The sequence below is a fragment of the Eucyclogobius newberryi genome, unplaced genomic scaffold (assembly GCF_026437365.1).
Source record: "Eucyclogobius newberryi isolate DKJ021-1_F unplaced genomic scaffold, fEucNew1.0.hap1 SCAF_15, whole genome shotgun sequence".
NCBI lineage: Eukaryota > Metazoa > Chordata > Actinopteri > Gobiiformes > Gobiidae > Eucyclogobius > Eucyclogobius newberryi.
The window spans coordinates 35804048-35826698 of NW_027315779.1; the positions used below are offsets into that span (position 1 = coordinate 35804048).

The window sequence follows — 22651 nt, forward strand, 5'->3', positions numbered from 1 at the left end:
AAATACCATGTCATGTGATCACGACAGTAATTGCACATGAATATGTGTCACGACAGCACATAGATTGCACATGAATTTCACAGTAATTGCACATATGACAGAATTGCACATCAGTATTAGGTTAGGTCAGTATTGCGCCGGGATAACGTGACGATCTCCGGGTAAGACGACTGTTCTCCGCAGTTTCATGAGTTCCTCCTTTGTGGAAACGCGGTGCGACGCCGGCCGGGGGGCGGGGCCGGAGCCGGGGGACTCAGAGCCAAGACACATCGCGACGACACGACGAAAACACTCAATCCAGCCGAATAAAGTCAAAACAAGTTAATTTAAAGCGATTCCAGTGCGTGTCCCGATCGTTGGTGAAGTTCCTCTTTCATATAAACGTGTATATAAACGTGTACCGACGACACGCCGTACTTTAGCGCGGCCGGAGGGCTGGTGGGCTCACTCGGAGCAAGCTCACGTCACAACAACACAACGGACGCAACGAAAAACGCTCAAATCCAGCCGAAAAAAGTCAAAAACAGTTGAATTAAAAAACTATTCCAGCGTGTGTCCCGATCGTACAGTAAAATAGAAAAAATATACTAACTATATTTACAAAATATAGGAGATAAAGCACAATAAGTGTGAGAAAGAAGAGAGAGCGTTTACACCGGGCTGCCAGCTGTACCAGCGCCTTATGACGTATAATGTACATTACACGTACATGTAATGTACATGTACGTGTAATGTACATGTATGTGTACGTGTAATGTACATGTATGTAACGTGTAATCTACATGTAATGTACATGTATGTGTACGTGTAATGTACATGTAATGTACATGTATGTGTACGTGTAATGTACATGTAATGTACATGTATGTGTAATGTACATGTATGTGTACGTGTAATGTACGTGTATGTGTATGTGTAATGTATGTGTATGTGTAATGTACATGTATGTGTACATTACATGTATGTGTACGTGTAATGTACATGTATGTGTACGTGTAATGTACATGTAATGTACATGTACGTGTAATGTACATGTATGTGTACGTGTAATGTACATGTATGTGTACGTGTAATGTACATGTATGTGTACGTGTAATGTACATGTATGTGTACGTGTAATGTACGTGTAATGTACATGTATGTGTACGTGTAATGTACATGTATGTGTACGTGTAATGTACATGTATGTGTACGTGTAATGTACATGTAATGTACATGTACGTGTAATGTACATGTATGTGTACGTGTAATGTACATGTAATGTACATGTATGTGTACATGTAATGTACATGTAATGTACATGTATGTGTATGTGTAATGTACATGTATGTGTACATTACATGTATGTGTACGTGTAATGTACGTGTATGTGTATGTGTAATGTACATGTATGTGTATGTGTAATGTACATGTATGTGTACGTGTAATGTACATGTATGTGTAATGTACATGTATGTGTACATTACATGTATGTGTATGTGTAATGTACATGTGTGTGTATGTGTACATGTACATGTATGTGTACGTGTAATGTACATGTATGTGTAATGTACATGTATGTGTACATTACATGTATGTGTACGTGTTATGTACATGTATGTGTAATGTACATGTATGTGTACATTACATGTATGTGTACGTGTAATGTACATGTATGTTTATGTGTAATGTATGTGTATGTGTACATGTATGTGTACGTGTAAGTTTGGTTTGTTCAAGTCATAAGCAGCATTTTCTAATGTCGTTCTTCAACTTCAACTCAAGAAACACACTTGATAAACAAAGATCACTGGCCTTTAAAATAAAGACTTGAATATAATAATGACCAGAATTATACAAACTTTCCATAGGCTGTTATGAATCTGTTGATTAAAGTGATTATTAGAAGACGTTGTCCAAATAAATTGTGATCAACTGTTGAAGTGAACTGTAACCGCCGTCATGAACTGCAAATGGCATATTTACAGAAATGTTTATTCATGAGGCCGCAGTTATTTTATTACTTGGTTTACGGATCCGCCGCACTTAGATTATTGATTTCTACAATATAAATAAAAGAAAGTATTATAAAAAATGTTTTGCAAAGTACTGCCAACAACGCAAAATAGCATTAAATTAAATATAAAAAGCGGTATTAAGTCAAAAGATCAGAGCACGTGAAGCAATTTTCCCTGCGGGAGTCTGAAACGGAGCGGCTCGGCCCCTGTGCGGCCCCGGAGGACATGTGAAGACACGCCCGTTTCCCTGTCTGCTGCGCGCAGTGCATGGGGAAATTTCATTGTTGCAACGCAGGAAGATACAGAGGTAGATACAGAAGAAAAGAACAGATCACTTATAGGAAGTTTGAAAAACACTCTCAGTAGAAGATCTCCTATAAACAAAAACTCCCATAGACAAAACCCAACAAGGGATGGAGGGGAAAATAATAAAGATACAAATAAATAAATAAATACCATTGCATGTGTCACGACAGTATTTGCACATGGTTAGGTCAGTATTGCGAGTGTTCAGGACTAACAGTGTTTGTTATAAAGTCTGACAGCAGCAGTAGGAAAGATCTACGGAACCTCTCCCTCCCACAGCGAGGGTGGATCAGTCACAGAAGCTGCTCTCCAGAGCAGAGTGTCCTGCAGGGGACAGAGTGTCCTGCAGGGGACAGAGTGTCCTGCAGGGGACAGAGTGTCCTGCAGGGGGCGACACTCATGGTCCAGCATAGATGTGAGTTTAGCCAGGACCCTTCTGTCCTCCACCTCCTGCACCGAGTCCAGAGGACAGCCCAGGACGGAGCTTTGTCCAGCTTCTCCCTCTCCAATCGCAAATATACATTTTAAACCTGTTTACCACATTTTCTCCAGCGCGTTTTGCCGTGACTAAGGCTGCACACTTCTAAGGCTGCACACTTCTAACGCTGCACACTTAGAAGCGTGAGTTCTACCAATGCAAAACACGCTAAATCGACTGTTACACGCTCCCTCTCCTCCCGTGGTGCTTTTTGGGCAAACCCGGAAGAAAAAATCTTTTGAAATTATATTCATATTCATATTTCATCCGCCTGTTCAATATGTTTCACTTAAAAATCCGTAAACCAAGTAATAGAATAACTGCGGCCTAAGATGAGATAAATGGATAAAACAGTGCGACGTGAGCCTCAAAAAAACAGACCGACAGCTGTGACTCCGAGCCACATCCGCAGACACGCCATTAGTTTGTGCGGTTTTGTGCAGCATATATTTATATTAATAATTATTCTGCTGCAATGGTGTGATGTAATTTCCGGCCAGGTGAGGGCAGCAGTGTGAGCAAAACTCTGCAAAACAAGTGTGAAGTCTCAATGTATGGATCAGTTCTACTATAACCTGCTTTAGAATGTGGTGAACTCTCTGTGGCAGATCTAAAGAAAAGTCTTTGACTTTGTGAGCGTCATGTCGACTGTTTCAGAGGAGTCATGAGCACGTGAGGTTCAGTCAGGATCAGGTCAAATAAGTTTCCAATCAAATGTCAATTGTGTTCACCTCCGCACATCTTTGACGCGAAGTAAGTCTAGTTACTTGAATACTACTCATTAGGTCTAGTTACTTGAATATTACTCATTAGGTCTAGTTACTTGAATATTACTCATTAGGTCTAGTTACTTGAATACTTCCTGTGAGAACCTGTCCTGCATGAAGCTGTCCTGCATGAAGCTGTCCTGCATGAACCTGTCCTGCATGAAGCTGTCCTGCATGAAGCTGTCCTGCATGGACCTGTCCTGCATGGACCTGTCCTGCATGGACCTGTCCTGCATGGACCTGTCCTGCATGAACCTGTCCTGCATGAACCTGTCCTGCATGGACCTGTCCTGCATGGACCTGTCCTGCATGAACCTGTCCTGCATGAACCTGTCCTGCATGGACCTGTCCTGCATGGACCTGTCCTGCATGGACCTGTCCTGCATGAACCTGTCCTGCATGAAGCTGTCCTGCATGGACCTGTCTCGAGGCCTGTGTGCAGTGTCTTGCCTTCTTCTTGCTGTGGTGGAATATGACTTCTGAAATGCATTATTCTCTGCTGCATTTTGAAGTGGAACTATAGTTGCTTCTTGCTGACTGAAGAGCGAAGGCGCAGGAGTCCTGGAGTTTTTATATAATTCCACTGGCAGATCATTTTTACAGAAAGTAATAAAGGCGTCAATTATGCATCCAGCCGGACAAAGACGTCACACAATTACAGCAAAATAGTTATACATTTGATAGAAATATACTAGCACAAAGGAAATGAAACACTCCAGCACCTTCGATGTCATTTTGAGGCTATTTCAAGATTTGATGACAATTTATTTGGGCTACTTATGTTCTAATCATCACTTATCCATAACACTGCCTATTACAATGATTGAACAATACTAGTCATTATCATCTTTGAGCTTTTAGGCCAGCGATCTTTGTCAATGTGAGGCAGGTACCTCAAAGTTGAAAAATTAAATGAGAAAATGCTGCTTTCGACAAGTATTTCCATTCTCAACTTAAACAAGGAAAAACAAATTATAGCTCATACACGGAGCTCCAGGAGAACAGTAGACATTAGTACTTTATGTCTTTTTTATGGTCCACAATTGTCTTCATCTCAACTGTCTGTCAGCCCCATTTACAGTAGGTCAATTATTCAACAGGAGTGATCGAGAAGAGCGGAGGACGACTCGCTCATTCATAATGCACGCCACATTATCATACAGCTTAACCAATTCCATGTTTGTTCCATTGACTTAAAGGGATGTGTTACAAAACCACTAGACTCACTGTCGGCAGGTGAATATGGACCAGTCCATTCACTCACTGTGTCCGACAGATCAGCCAGTGGGGTCAAAACAACTTTCTCCAGATGGAAGTCATTGTCTTTGTCCCACAGAAACAAAGAGAAAGTGTTAGCTTCATCTCCAGTCTTTATCTCTAACATAATAATGGACTTAGACCTGAATTGCAACAGCCACAATTCAATAACATCAGTAGCTTTTATCCATCTGAAAACTGCCAAAATCAAAAATATAGTGTCTAAACCAGATTTAGAGAGATTTATCCATGTGTTTGTCTCCAGTAGATTAGACTGTAAAGGCCGCTCACTGGTCTCTCCAAACGAGCTGTAAAACAGCTGCAGTTCATCCGGAACGCTGCTGCTCGGGTCCTGACTAGAACCAGGAAGTACCATCACATTAGTCCTGACTAGAACCAGGAAGTACCATCACATTAGTCCTGACTAGAACCAGGAAGTACCATCACATTAGTCCTGACTAGAACCAGGAAGTACCATCACATTAGTCCTGACTAGAACCAGGAAGTACCATCACATTAGTCCTGACTAGAACCAGGAAGTATCATCACATTAGTCCTGACTAAAACCAGGAAGTACCATCACATTAGTCCTGACTAGAACCAGGAAGTACCATTACATTAGTCCTGACTAGAACCAGGAAGTACCATCACCGTAGTCCTGACTAGAACCAGGAAGTACCATCACATTAGTCCTGACTAGAACCAGGAAGTACCATCACATTAGTCCTGACTAGAGCCAGGAAGTACCATCACATTAGTCCTGACTAGAACCAGGAAGTACCATCACATTAGTCCTGACTAGAACCAGGAAGTACCATCACATTAGTCCTGACTAGAACCAGGAAGTACCATCACATTAGTCCTGACTAGAACCAGGAAGTACCATCACATTAGTCCTGACTAGAACCAGGAAGTACCATCACATTAGTCCTGACTAGAACCAGGAAGTACCATCACATTAGTCCTGACCAGAACCAGGAAGTACCATCACATTAGTCCTGACTAGAACCAGGAAGTACCATCACATTAGTCCTGACTAAAACAAGGAAGTACATCACATTAGTCCTGACTAGAACCAGGAAGTACCATCACATTAGTCCTGACTAGAACCAGGAAGTACCATCACATTAGTCCTGACTAGAACCAGGAAGTACCATCACATTAGTCCTGACTAGAACCAGGAAGTACCATCACATTAGTCCTGACTAGAACCAGGAAGTACCATCACATTAGTCCTGACTAGAACCAGGAAGTATCATCACATTAGTCCTGACTAAAACCAGGAAGTACCATCACATTAGTCCTGACTAAACCAGGAAGTACCATCACATTAGTCCTGACTAGAACCAGGAAGTACCATCACATTAGTCCTGACTAGAACCAGGAAGTACCATCACCGTAGTCCTGACTAGAACCAGGAAGTACCATCACATTAGTCCTGACTAGAACCAGGAAGTACCATCACATTAGTCCTGACTAGAGCCAGGAAGTACCATCACATTAGTCCTGACTAGAACCAGGAAGTACCATCACATTAGTCCTGACTAGAACCAGGAAGTACCATCACATTAGTCCTGACTAGAACCAGGAAGTACCATCACATTAGTCCTGACTAGAACCAGGAAGTACCATCACATTAGTCCTGACTAGAACCAGGAAGTACCATCACATTAGTCCTGACCAGAACCAGGAAGTACCATCACATTAGTCCTGACTAGAACCAGGAAGTACCATCACATTAGTCCTGACTAGAAACCAGGAAGTACCATCACATTAGTCCTGACTAGAACCAGGAAGTACCATCACATTAGTCCTGACTAGAACCAGGAAGTACCATCACATTAGTCCTGACTAGAACCAGGAAGTACCATCACATTAGTCCTGACTAGAACCAGGAAGTACCATCACATTAGTCCTGACTAAAACAAGGAAGTACCATCACATTAGTCCTGACTAGAACCAGGAAGTATCATCACATTAGTCCTGACTAAAACCAGGAAGTACCATCACATTAGTCCTGACTAGAACCAGGATGTACCATCACATTAGTCCTGACCAGAACCAGGAAGTACCATCACATTAGTCCTGACCAGAACCAGGAAGTACCATCACATTAGTCCTGACTAAAACAAGGAAGTACCATCACATTAGTCCTGACTAGAACCAGGAAGTACCATCAAATTAGTCCTGACCAGAACCAGGAAGTACCATCACTTTTAGTCCTGACTAGAACAAGGAAGTACCATCACATTAGTCCTGACTAAAACCAGGAAGTACCATCACATTAGTCCTGACTAAAACCAGGAAGTACCATCACATTAGTCCTGACTAGAACCAGGAAGTACCATCACATTAGTCCTGACTAGAACCAGGAAGTACCATCACCGTAGTCCTGACTAGAACCTGGAAGTACCATCACATTAGTCCTGACTAGAACCAGGAAGTACCATCCCATTAGTCCTGACTAGAACCAGGAAGTACCATCACATTAGTCCTGACTAGAACCAGGAAGTACCATCACATTAGTCCTGACTAGAACCAGGAAGTACCATCACATTAGTCCTGACTAGAACCAGGAAGTACCATCACCGTAGTCCTGACTAGAACCAGGAAGTACCATCAAATTAGTCCTGACTAAAACCAGGAAGTACCATCACATTAGTCCTGACTAAAACCAGGAAGTACCATCACGTTAGTCCTGACTAGAACCAGGAAGTACCATCACATTAGTCCTGACTAGAACCAGGAAGTACCATCACCGTAGTCCTGACTAGAGCCAGGAAGTACCATCACATTAGTCCTGACTAGAACCAGGAAGTACCATCACATTAGTCCTGACTAGAGCCAGGAAGTACCATCACATTAGTCCTGACTAGAACCAGGAAGTACCATCACATTAGTCCTGACTAGAACCAGGAAGTACCATCACATTAGTCCTGACTAGAACCAGGAAGTACCATCCCATTAGTCCTGACTAGAACCAGGAAGTACCATCCCATTAGTCCTGACTAGAACCAGGAAGTACCATCACATTAGTCCTGACTAGAACCAGGAAGTACCATCACATTAGTCCTGACTAGAACCAGGAAGTACCATCACATTAGTCCTGACTAGAACCAGGAAGTACCATCACATTAGTCCTGACTAGAACCAGGAAGTACCATCACATTAGTCCTGACTAGAACCAGGAAGTACCATCACATTAGTCCTGACTAGAACCAGGAAGTACCATCACATTAGTCCTGACTAGAACCAGGAAATATCATCACATTAGTCCTGACTAAAACCAGGAAGTACCATAACATTAGTCCTGACTAAAACCAGGAAGTACCATCACATTAGTCCTGACTAGAACCAGGAAGTACCATCACATTAGTCCTGACTAGAACCAGGAAGTACCATCACCGTAGTCCTGACTAGAGCCAGGAAGTACCATCACATTAGTCCTGACTAGAACCAGGAAGTACCATCACATTAGTCCTGACTAGAGCCAGGAAGTACCATCACATTAGTCCTGACTAGAACCAGGAAGTACCATCACATTAGTCCTGACTAGAACCAGGAAGTACCATCACATTAGTCCTGACTAGAACCAGGAAGTACCATCACATTAGTCCTGACTAAAACAAGGAAGTACCATCACATTAGTACTGACTAGAACCAGGAAGTATCATCACATTAGTCCTGACCAGAACCAGGAAGTATCATCACATTAGTCCTGACTAGAACCAGGAAGTATCATCACATTAGTCCTGACCAGAACCAGGAAGTATCATCACATTAGTCCTGACTAGAACCAGGAAGTACCATCACATTAGTCCTGACTAGAACCAGGAAGTACCATCACATTAGTCCTGACTAGAACCAGGAAGTACCATCACATTAGTCCTGACTAGAACCAGGAAGTACCATCACATTAGTCCTGACTAGAACCAGGAAGTACCATCACATTAGTCCTGACTAGAACCAGGAAGTACCATCACATTAGTCCTGACTAGAACCAGGAAGTACCATCACATTAGTCCTGACTAGAACCAGGAAGTACCATCACATTAGTCCTGACTAGAACCAGGAAGTACCATCACATTAGTCCTGACTAGAACCAGGAAGTACCATCCCATTAGTCCTGACTAGAACCAGGAAGTACCATCACATTAGTCCTGACTAGAACCAGGAAGTACCATCACATTAGTCCTGACTAGAACCAGGAAGTACCATCACATTAGTCCTGACTAGAACCAGGAAGTACCATCACATTAGTCCTGACTAGAACCAGGAAGTACCATCATATTAGTCCTGACTAAAACAAGGAAATACCATCACATTAGTACTGACTAGAACCAGGAAGTATCATCACATTAGTCCTGACCAGAACCAGGAAGTATCATCACATTAGTCCTGACTAGAACCAGGAAGTACCATCACATTAGTCCTGACTAAAACCAGGAAGTACCATCACATTAGTCCTGACTAGAACCAGGAAGTACCATCACATTAGTCCTGACTAGAACCAGGAAGTACCATCACATTAGTCCTGACTAAAACAAGGAAGTACCATCACATTAGTACTGACTAGAACCAGGAAGTATCATCACATTAGTCCTGACCAGAACCAGGAAGTATCATCACATTAGTCCTGACTAGAACCAGGAAGTACCATCACATTAGTCCTGACTAAAACCAGGAAGTACCATCACATTAGTCCTGACTAGAACCAGGAAGTACCATCACATTAGTCCTGACTAGAACCAGGAAGTACCATCACATTAGTCCTGACTAAAACCAGGAAGTACCATCACATTAGTCCTGACTAAAACCAGGAAGTACCATCACGTTAGTCCTGACTAGAACCAGGAAGTACCATCACATTAGTCCTGACTAGAACCAGGAAGTACCATCACCGTAGTCCTGACTAGAGCCAGGAAGTACCATCACATTAGTCCTGACTAGAACCAGGAAGTACCATCACATTAGTCCTGACTAGAGCCAGGAAGTACCATCACATTAGTCCTGACTAGAACCAGGAAGTACCATCACATTAGTCCTGACTAGAACCAGGAAGTACCATCACATTAGTCCTGACTAGAACCAGGAAGTACCATCACATTAGTCCTGACTAGAACCAGGAAGTACCATCCCATTAGTCCTGACTAGAACCAGGAAGTACCATCACATTAGTCCTGACTAGAACCAGGAAGTACCATCACATTAGTCCTGACTAGAACCAGGAAGTACCATCACATTAGTCCTGACTAGAACCAGGAAGTACCATCACATTAGTCCTGACTAGAACCAGGAAGTACCATCACATTAGTCCTGACTAAAACAAGGAAGTACCATCACATTAGTACTGACTAGAACCAGGAAGTATCATCACATTAGTCCTGACCAGAACCAGGAAGTATCATCACATTAGTCCTGACTAGAACCAGGAAGTACCATCACATTAGTCCTGACTAGAACCAGGAAGTACCATCACATTAGTCCTGACTAGAACCAGGAAGTACCATCACATTAGTCCTGACTAGAACCAGGAAGTACCATCACATTAGTCCTGACTAGAACCAGGAAGTACCATCACATTAGTCCTGACTAGAACCAGGAAGTACCATCACATTAGTCCTGACTAGAACCAGGAAATATCATCACATTAGTCCTGACTAAAACCAGGAAGTACCATCACATTAGTCCTGACTAAAACCAGGAAGTACCATCACATTAGTCCTGACTAGAACCAGGAAGTACCATCACAATAGTCCTGACTAGAACCAGGAAGTACCATCACATTAGTCCTGACTAGAGCCAGGAAGTACCATCACATTAGTCCTGACTAGAACCAGGAAGTACCATCACATTAGTCCTGACTAGAACCAGGAAGTACCATCACATTAGTCCTGACTAGAACCAGGAAGTACCATCACATTAGTCCTGACTAGAACCAGGAAGTACCATCACATTAGTCCTGACTAAAACCAGGAAGTACCATCACATTAGTCCTGACTAAAACCAGGAAGTACCATCACGTTAGTCCTGACTAGAACCAGGAAGTACCATCACATTAGTCCTGACTAGAACCAGGAAGTACCATCACCGTAGTCCTGACTAGAGCCAGGAAGTACCATCACATTAGTCCTGACTAGAACCAGGAAGTACCATCACATTAGTCCTGACTAGAGCCAGGAAGTACCATCACATTAGTCCTGACTAGAACCAGGAAGTACCATCACATTAGTCCTGACTAGAACCAGGAAGTACCATCACATTAGTCCTGACTAGAACCAGGAAGTACCATCACATTAGTCCTGACTAGAACCAGGAAGTACCATCCCATTAGTCCTGACTAGAACCAGGAATTACCATCACATTAGTCCTGACTAGAACCAGGAAGTACCATCACATTAGTCCTGACTAGAACCAGGAAGTACCATCACATTAGTCCTGACTAGAACCAGGAAGTACCATCACATTAGTCCTGACTAGAACCAGGAAGTACCATCACATTAGTCCTGACTAAAACAAGGAAGTACCATCACATTAGTACTGACTAGAACCAGGAAGTATCATCACATTAGTCCTGACCAGAACCAGGAAGTATCATCACATTAGTCCTGACTAGAACCAGGAAGTACCATCACATTAGTCCTGACTAGAACCAGGAAGTACCATCACATTAGTCCTGACTAGAACCAGGAAGTACCATCACATTAGTCCTGACTAGAACCAGGAAGTACCATCACATTAGTCCTGACTAGAACCAGGAAGTACCATCACATTAGTCCTGACTAGAACCAGGAAGTACCATCACATTAGTCCTGACTAGAACCAGGAAATATCATCACATTAGTCCTGACTAAAACCAGGAAGTACCATCACATTAGTCCTGACTAAAACCAGGAAGTACCATCACATTAGTCCTGACTAGAACCAGGAAGTACCATCACATTAGTCCTGACTAGAACCAGGAAGTACCATCACCGTAGTCCTGACTAGAGCCAGGAAGTACCATCACATTAGTCCTGACTAGAACCAGGAAGTACCATCACATTAGTCCTGACTAGAGCCAGGAAGTACCATCACATTAGTCCTGACTAGAACCAGGAAGTACCATCACATTAGTCCTGACTAGAACCAGGAAGTACCATCACATTAGTCCTGACTAGAACCAGGAAGTACCATCACATTAGTCCTGACTAGAACCAGGAAGTACCATCACATTAGTACTGACTAGAACCAGGAAGTACCATCACATTAGTCCTGACTAAAACAAGGAAGTACCATCACATTAGTACTGACTAGAACCAGGAAGTATCATCACATTAGTCCTGACCAGAACCAGGAAGTATCATCACATTAGTCCTGACTAGAACCAGGAAGTACCATCACATTAGTCCTGACTAGAACCAGGAAGTACCATCACATTAGTCCTGACTAGAACCAGGAAGTACCATCACATTAGTCCTGACTAGAACCAGGAAGTACCATCACATTAGTCCTGACTAGAACCAGGAAGTACCATCACATTAGTCCTGACTAGAACCAGGAAGTACCATCACATTAGTCCTGACTAGAACCAGGAAATATCATCACATTAGTCCTGACTAGAGCCAGGAAGTACCATCACATTAGTCCTGACTAAAACCAGGAAGTACCATCACATTAGTCCTGACTAGAACCAGGAAGTACCATCACATTAGTCCTGACTAGAACCAGGAAGTACCATCACCGTAGTCCTGACTAGAGCCAGGAAGTACCATCACATTAGTCCTGACTAGAACCAGGAAGTACCATCACATTAGTCCTGACTAGAGCCAGGAAGTACCATCACATTAGTCCTGACTAGAACCAGGAAGTACCATCACATTAGTCCTGACTAGAACCAGGAAGTACCATCACATTAGTCCTGACTAGAACCAGGAAGTACCATCACATTAGTCCTGACTAAAACAAGGAAGTACCATCACATTAGTACTGACTAGAACCAGGAAGTATCATCACATTAGTCCTGACCAGAACCAGGAAGTATCATCACATTAGTCCTGACCAGAACCAGGAAGTATCATCACATTAGTCCTGACTAGAACCAGGAAGTACCATCACATTAGTCCTGACTAGAACCAGGAAGTACCATCACATTAGTCCTGACTAGAACCAGGAAGTACCATCACATTAGTCCTGACTAGAACCAGGAAGTACCATCACATTAGTCCTGACTAGAACCAGGAAGTACCATCACATTAGTCCTGACTAGAACCAGGAAGTACCATCACATTAGTCCTGACTAGAACCAGGAAATATCATCACATTAGTCCTGACTAAAACCAGGAAGTACCATCACATTAGTCCTGACTAAAACCAGGAAGTACCATCACATTAGTCCTGACTAGAACCAGGAAGTACCATCACATTAGTCCTGACTAGAACCAGGAAGTACCATCACATTAGTCCTGACTAGAGCCAGGAAGTACCATCACATTAGTCCTGACTAGAACCAGGAAGTACCATCACATTAGTCCTGACTAGAACCAGGAAGTACCATCACATTAGTCCTGACTAGAACCAGGAAGTACCATCACATTAGTCCTGACTAGAACCAGGAAGTACCATCACATTAGTCCTGACTAGAACCAGGAAGTACCATCACATTAGTCCTGACTAAAACCAGGAAGTACCATCACATTAGTCCTGACTAAAACCAGGAAGTACCATCACGTTAGTCCTGACTAGAACCAGGAAGTACCATCACATTAGTCCTGACTAAAACCAGGAAGTACCATCACCGTAGTCCTGACTAGAGCCAGGAAGTACCATCACATTAGTCCTGACTAGAACCAGGAAGTACCATCACATTAGTCCTGACTAGAGCCAGGAAGTACCATCACATTAGTCCTGACTAGAACCAGGAAGTACCATCACATTAGTCCTGATTAGAACCAGGAAGTACCATCACATTAGTCCTGACTAGAACCAGGAAGTACCATCACATTAGTCCTGACTAGAACCAGGAAGTACCATCCCATTAGTCCTGACTAGAACCAGGAAGTACCATCACATTAGTCCTGACTAGAACCAGGAAGTACCATCACATTAGTCCTGACTAGAACCAGGAAGTACCATCACATTAGTCCTGACTAGAACCAGGAAGTACCATCACATTAGTCCTGACTAGAACCAGGAAGTACCATCACATTAGTCCTGACTAGAACCAGGAAGTACCATCACATTAGTCCTGACTAGAACCAGGAAGTACCATCACATTAGTCCTGACTAGAGCCAGGAAGTACCATCACATTAGTCCTGACTAGAACCAGGAAGTACCATCACATTAGTCCTGACTAGAACCAGGAAGTACCATCACATTAGTCCTGACTAGAACCAGGAAGTACCATCACATTAGTCCTGACTAGAACCAGGAAGTACCATCACATTAGTCCTGACTAGAACCAGGAAGTACCATCACATTAGTCCTGACTAAAACCAGGAAGTACCATCACATTAGTCCTGACTAAAACCAGGAAGTACCATCACGTTAGTCCTGACTAGAACCAGGAAGTACCATCACATTAGTCCTGACTAGAACCAGGAAGTACCTTCACCGTAGTCCTGACTAGAGCCAGGAAGTACCATCACATTAGTCCTGACTAGAACCAGGAAGTACCATCACATTAGTCCTGACTAGAGCCAGGAAGTACCATCACATTAGTCCTGACTAGAACCAGGAAGTACCATCACATTAGTCCTGACTAGAACCAGGAAGTACCATCACATTAGTCCTGACTAGAACCAGGAAGTACCATCACATTAGTCCTGACTAGAACCAGGAAGTACCATCCCATTAGTCCTGACTAGAACCAGGAAGTACCATCACATTAGTCCTGACTAGAACCAGGAAGTACCATCACATTAGTCCTGACTAGAACCAGGAAGTACCATCACATTAGTCCTGACTAGAACCAGGAAGTACCATCACATTAGTCCTGACTAGAACCAGGAAGTACCATCACATTAGTCCTGACTAAAACAAGGAAGTACCATCACATTAGTACTGACTAGAACCAGGAAGTATCATCACATTAGTCCTGACCAGAACCAGGAAGTATCATCACATTAGTCCTGACTAGAACCAGGAAGTACCATCACATTAGTCCTGACTAGAACCAGGAAGTACCATCACATTAGTCCTGACTAGAACCAGGAAGTACCATCACATTAGTCCTGACTAGAACCAGGAAGTACCATCACATTAGTCCTGACTAGAACCAGGAAGTACCATCACATTAGTCCTGACTAGAACCAGGAAGTACCATCACATTAGTCCTGACTAGAACCAGGAAATATCATCACATTAGTCCTGACTAAAACCAGGAAGTACCATCACATTAGTCCTGACTAAAACCAGGAAGTACCATCACATTAGTCCTGACTAGAACCAGGAAGTACCATCACATTAGTCCTGACTAGAACCAGGAAGTACCATCACCGTAGTCCTGACTAGAGCCAGGAAGTACCATCACATTAGTCCTGACTAGAACCAGGAAGTACCATCACATTAGTCCTGACTAGAGCCAGGAAGTACCATCACATTAGTCCTGACTAGAACCAGGAAGTACCATCACATTAGTCCTGACTAGAACCAGGAAGTACCATCACATTAGTCCTGACTAGAACCAGGAAGTACCATCACATTAGTCCTGACTAAAACAAGGAAGTACCATCACATTAGTACTGACTAGAACCAGGAAGTATCATCACATTAGTCCTGACAAGAACCAGGAAGTATCATCACATTAGTCCTGACCAGAACCAGGAAGTATCATCACATTAGTCCTGACCAGAACCAGGAAGTATCATCACATTAGTCCTGACTAGAACCAGGAAGTACCATCACATTAGTCCTGACTAGAACCAGGAAGTACCATCACATTAGTCCTGACTAGAACCAGGAAGTACCATCACATTAGTCCTGACTAGAACCAGGAAGTACCATCACATTAGTCCTGACTAGAACCAGGAAGTACCATCACATTAGTCCTGACTAGAACCAGGAAATATCATCACATTAGTCCTGACTAAAACCAGGAAGTACCATCACATTAGTCCTGACTAAAACCAGGAAGTACCATCACATTAGTCCTGACTAGAACCAGGAAGTACCATCACATTAGTCCTGACTAGAACCAGGAAGTACCATCACATTAGTCCTGACTAGAGCCAGGAAGTACCATCACATTAGTACTGACTAGAACCAGGAAGTACCATCACATTAGTCCTGACTAGAACCAGGAAGTACCATCACATTAGTCCTGACTAGAACCAGGAAGTACCATCACATTAGTCCTGACTAGAACCAGGAAGTACCATCACATTAGTCCTGACTAGAACCAGGAAGTACCATCACATTAGTCCTGACTAAAACCAGGAAGTACCATCACATTAGTCCTGACTAAAACCAGGAAGTACCATCACGTTAGTCCTGACTAGAACCAGGAAGTACCATCACATTAGTCCTGACTAGAACCAGGAAGTACCATCACCGTAGTCCTGACTAGAGCCAGGAAGTACCATCACATTAGTCCTGACTAGAACCAGGAAGTACCATCACATTAGTCCTGACTAGAGCCAGGAAGTACCATCACATTAGTCCTGACTAGAACCAGGAAGTACCATCACATTAGTCCTGACTAGAACCAGGAAGTACCATCACATTAGTCCTGACTAGAACCAGGAAGTACCATCACATTAGTCCTGACTAGAACCAGGAAGTACCATCCCATTAGTCCTGACTAGAACCAGGAAGTACCATCACATTAGTCCTGACTAGAACCAGGAAGTACCATCACATTAGTCCTGACTAGAACCAGGAAGTACCATCACATTAGTCCTGACTAGAACCAGGAAGTACCATCACATTAGTCCTGACTAGAACCAGGAAGTACCATCACATTAGTCCTGACTAAAACAAGGAAGTACCATCACATTAGTACTGACTAGAACCAGGAAGTATCATCACATTAGTCCTGACCAGAACCAGGAAGTATCATCACATTAGTCCTGACTAGAACCAGGAAGTACCATCACATTAGCCCTGACTAGAACCAGGAAGTACCATCACATTAGTCCTGACTAGAACCAGGAAGTACCATCACATTAATCCTGACTAGAACCAGGAAGTACCATCACATTAGTCCTGACTAGAACCAGGAAGTACCATCACATTAGTCCTGACTAGAACCAGGAAGTACCATCACATTAGTCCTGACTAGAACCAGGAAATATCATCACATTAGTCCTGACTAAAACCAGGAAGTACCATCACATTAGTCCTGACTAGAATCAGGAAGTACCATCACATTAGTCCTGACTAGAGCCAGGAAGTACCATCACATTAGTCCTGACTAGAACCAGGAAGTACCATCACATTAGTCCTGACTAGAACCAGGAAGTACCATCACATTAGTCCTGACTAGAACCAGGAAGTACCATCACATTAGTCCTGACTAGAACCAGGAAGTACCATCACATTAGTCCTGACTAAAACAAGGAAGTACCATCACATTAGTACTGACTAGAACCAGGAAGTATCATCACATTAGTCCTGACCAGAACCAGGAAGTATCATCACATTAGTCCTGCCTAAAACCAGGAAGTACCATCACATTAGTCCTGACTAAAACCAGGAAGTACTATCACATTAGTCCTGACTAGAACCAGGAAGTACCATCACATTAGTCCTGACTAGAACCAGGAAGTACCATCACCGTAGTCCTGACTAGAACCAGGAAGTACCATCACATTAGTCCTGACTAGAACCAGGAAGTACCATCACATTAGTCCTGACTAGAACCAGGAAGTACCATCACATTAGTCCTGACTAGAACCAGGAAGTACCATCACATTAGTCCTGACTAGAACCAGGAAGTACCATCACATTAGTCCTGACTAGAACCAGGAAGTACCATCACATTAGTCCTGACCAGAACCAGGAAGTACCATCTCATTAGTCCTGACTAGAACCAGGAAGTACCATCACATTAGTCCTGACCAGAACCAGGAAGTACCATCACAATAGTCCTGACTAAAACAAGGAAGTACCATCACATTAGTCCTGACTAGAACCAGGAAGTACCATCCCATTAGTCCTGACTAGAACCAGGAAGTACCATCACATTAGTCCTGACTAGAACCAGGAAGTACCATCACATTAGTCCTGACTAGAACCAGGAAGTACCATCACATTAGTCCTGACTAGAACCAGGAAGTACCATCACATTAGTCCTGACTAGAACCAGGAAGTACCATCACATTAGTCCTGACTAGAACCAGGAAGTATCATCACATTAGTCCTGACTAAAACCAGGAAGTACCATCACATTAGTCCTGACTAGAACCAGGAAGTACCATCACATTAGTCCTGACCAGAACCAGGAAGTACCATCACATTAGTCCTGACCAGAACCAGGAAGTACCATCACATTAGTCCTGACTAAAACAAGGAAGTACCATCACATTAGTCCTGACTAGAACCAGGAAGTACCATCAAATTAGTCCTGACCAAAACCAGGAAGTACCATCACTTTTAGTCCTGACTAGAACAAGGAAGTACCATCACATTAGTCCTGACTAGAACCAGGAAGTACCATCACATTAGTCCTGACTAGAACCAGGAAGTACCATCAAATTAGTCCTGACCAGAACCTGGAAGTACCATCACATTAGTCCTGACTAGAACCAGGAAGTACCATCACATTAGTCCTGACTAGAACCAGGAAGTACCATCCCATTAGTCCTGACTAGAACCAGGAAGTACCATCACATTAGTCCTGACTAGAACCAGGAAGTACCATCACATTAGTCCTGACTAGAACCAGGAAGTACCATCACATTAGTCCTGACTAGAACCAGGAAGTACCATCACATTAGTCCTGACTAGAACCAGGAAGTACCATCACATTAGTCCTGACTAAAACAAGGAAGTACCATCACATTAGTACTGACTAGAACCAGGAAGTATCATCACATTAGTCCTGACCAGAACCAGGAAGTATCATCACATTAGTCCTACCTAAAACCAGGAAGTACCATCACATTAGTCCTGACTAAAACCAGGAAGTACTATCACATTAGTCCTGACTAGAACCAGGAAGTACCATCACATTAGTCCTGAGTAGAACCGGGAAGTACCATCACCGTAGTCCTGACTAGAACCAGGAAGTACCATCACATTAGTCCTGACTAGAACCAGGAAGTACCATCACATTAGTCCTGACTAGAACCAGGAAGTATCATCACATTAGTCCTGACCAGAACCAGGAAGTATCATCACATTAGTCCTACCTAAAACCAGGAAGTACCATCACATTAGTCCTGACTAAAACCAGGAAGTACTATCACATTAGTCCTGACTAGAACCAGGAAGTACCATCACATTAGTCCTGACTAGAACCAGGAAGTACCATCACATTAGTCCTGACTAGAACCAGGAAGTACCATCACATTAGTCCTGACTAGAACCAGGAAGTACCATCACATTAGTCCTGACTAAAACAAGGAAGTACCATCACATTAGTACTGACTAGAACCAGGAAGTATCATCACATTAGTCCTGACTAGAACCAGGAAGTACCATCACATTAGTCCTGACTAGAACCAGGAAGTACCATCACATTAGTCCTGACTAAAACCAGGAAGTACCATCACATTAGTCCTGACTAGAACCAGGAAGTACCATCACATTAGTCCTGACTAGAACCAGGAAATATCATCACATTAGTCCTGACTAAAACCAGGAAGTACCATCACATTAGTCCTGACTAAAACCAGGAAGTACCATCACATTAGTCCTGACTAGAACCAGGAAGTACCATCACATTAGTCCTGACTAGAACCAGGAAGTACCATCACCGTAGTCCTGACTAGAGCCAGGAAGTACCATCACATTAGTCCTGACTAGAACCAGGAAGTACCATCACATTAGTCCTGACTAGAGCCAGGAAGTACCATCACATTAGTCCTGACTAGAACCAGGAAGTACCATCACATTAGTCCTGACTAGAACCAGGAAGTACCATCACATTAGTCCTGACTAGAACCAGGAAGTACCATCACATTAGTCCTGACTAGAACCAGGAAGTACCATCACATTAGTCCTGACTAAAACAAGGAAGTACCATCACATTAGTACTGACTAGAACCAGGAAGTATCATCACATTAGTCCTGACCAGAACCAGGAAGTATCATCACATTAGTCCTGCCTAAAACCAGGAAGTACCATCACATTAGTCCTGACTAAAACCAGGAAGTACTATCACATTAGTCCTGACTAGAACCAGGAAGTACCATCACATTAGTCCTGACTAGAACCAGGAAGTACCATCACCGTAGTCCTGACTAGAACCAGGAAGTACCATCACATTAGTCCTGACTAGAACCAGGAAGTACCATCACATTAGTCCTGACTAGAACCAGGAAGTACCATCCCATTAGTCCTGACTAGAACCAGGAAGTACCATCACATTAGTCCTGACTAGAACCAGGAAGTACCATCACATTAGTCCTGACTAGAACCAGGAAGTACCATCACATTAGTCCTGACTAGAACCAGGAAGTACCATCACATTAGTCCTGACTAGAACCAGGAAGTACCATCACATTAGTCCTGACTGAAACCAGGAAGTACCATCACATTAGTCCTGACTAGAACCAGGAAGTACCATCACATTAGTCCTGACTAGAACCAGGAAATATCATCACATTAGTCCTGACTAAAACCAGGAAGTCCCATCACATTAGTCCTGACTAAAACCAGGAAGTACCATCACATTAGTCCTGACTAGAACCAGGAAGTACCATCACATTAGTCCTGACTAGAACCAGGAAGTACCATCACCGTAGTCCTGACTAGAGCCAGGAAGTACCATCACATTAGTCCTGACTAGAACCAGGAAGTACCATCACATTAGTCCTGACTAGAGCCAGGAAGTACCATCACATTAGTCCTGACTAGAACCAGGAAGTACCATCACATTAGTCCTGACTAGAACCAGGAAGTACCATCACATTAGTCCTGACTAGAACCAGGAAGTACCATCACATTAGTCCTGACTAGAACCAGGAAGTACCATCACATTAGTCCTGACTAGAACCAGGAAGTACCATCACATTAGTCCTGACTAAAACAAGGAAGTACCATCACATTAGTACTGACTAGAACCAGGAAGTATCATCACATTAGTCCTGACCAGAACCAGGAAGTATCATCACATTAGTCCTGCCTAAAACCAGGAAGTACCATCACATTAGTCCTGACTAAAACCAGGAAGTACTATCACATTAGTCCTGACTAGAACCAGGAAGTACCATCACATTAGTCCTGACTAGAACCAGGAAGTACCATCACCGTAGTCCTGACTAGAACCAGGAAGTACCATCACATTAGTCCTGACTAGAACCAGGAAGTACCATCACATTAGTCCTGACTAGAACCAGGAAGTACCATCACATTAGTCCTGACTAGAGCCAGGAAGTACCATCACATTAGTCCTGACTAGAACCAGGAAGTACCATCACATTAGTCCTGACTAGAACCAGGAAGTACCATCACATTAGTCCTGACTAGAACCAGGAAGTACCATCACATTAGTCCTGACTAGAACCAGGAAGTACCATCACATTAGTCCTGACTAAAACAAGGAAGTACCATCACATTAGTACTGACTAGAACCAGGAAGTATCATCACATTAGTCCTGACCAGAACCAGGAAGTATCATCACATTAGTCCTGCCTAAAACCAGGAAGTACCATCACATTAGTCCTGACTAAAACCAGGAAGTACTATCACATTAGTCCTGACTAGAACCAGGAAGTACCATCACATTAGTCCTGACTAGAACCAGGAAGTACCATCACCGTAGTCCTGACTAGAACCAGGAAGTACCATCACATTAGTCCTGACTAGAACCAGGAAGTACCATCACATTAGTCCTGACTAGAACCAGGAAGTACCATCCCATTAGTCCTGACTAGAACCAGGAAGTACCATCACATTAGTCCTGACTAGAACCAGGAAGTACCATCACATTAGTCCTGACTAGAACCAGGAAGTACCATCACATTAGTCCTGACTAGAACCAGGAAGTACCATCACATTAGTCCTGACTAGAACCAGGAAGTACCATCACATTAGTCCTGACTGAAACCAGGAAGTACCATCACATTAGTCCTGACTAGAACCAGGAAGTACCATCACATTAGTCCTGACTAGAACCAGGAAATATCATCACATTAGTCCTGACTAAAACCAGGAAGTCCCATCACATTAGTCCTGACTAAAACCAGGAAGTACCATCACATTAGTCCTGACTAGAACCAGGAAGTACCATCACATTAGTCCTGACTAGAACCAGGAAGTACCATCACCGTAGTCCTGACTAGAGCCAGGAAGTACCATCACATTAGTCCTGACTAGAACCAGGAAGTACCATCACATTAGTCCTGACTAGAGCCAGGAAGTACCATCACATTAGTCCTGACTAGAACCAGGAAGTACCATCACATTAGTCCTGACTAGAACCAGGAAGTACCATCACATTAGTCCTGACTAGAACCAGGAAGTACCATCACATTAGTCCTGACTAGAACCAGGAAGTACCATCACATTAGTCCTGACTAGAACCAGGAAGTACCATCACATTAGTCCTGACTAAAACAAGGAAGTACCATCACATTAGTACTGACTAGAACCAGGAAGTATCATCACATTAGTCCTGACCAGAACCAGGAAGTATCATCACATTAGTCCTGCCTAAAACCAGGAAGTACCATCACATTAGTCCTGACTAAAACCAGGAA

General features: G+C 43.2%; 1 protein-coding gene across 1 annotated transcript in view; it reads right to left on the bottom strand.

Moving 5' to 3' along the window:
• capn5b (calpain 5b) overlaps nt 1-22651 on the bottom strand; it is a gene marked incomplete at its 3' end in the record, with an annotated part of 290932 nt that overhangs the window by 176957 nt on the left and 91324 nt on the right. The window lies entirely within an intron of this gene.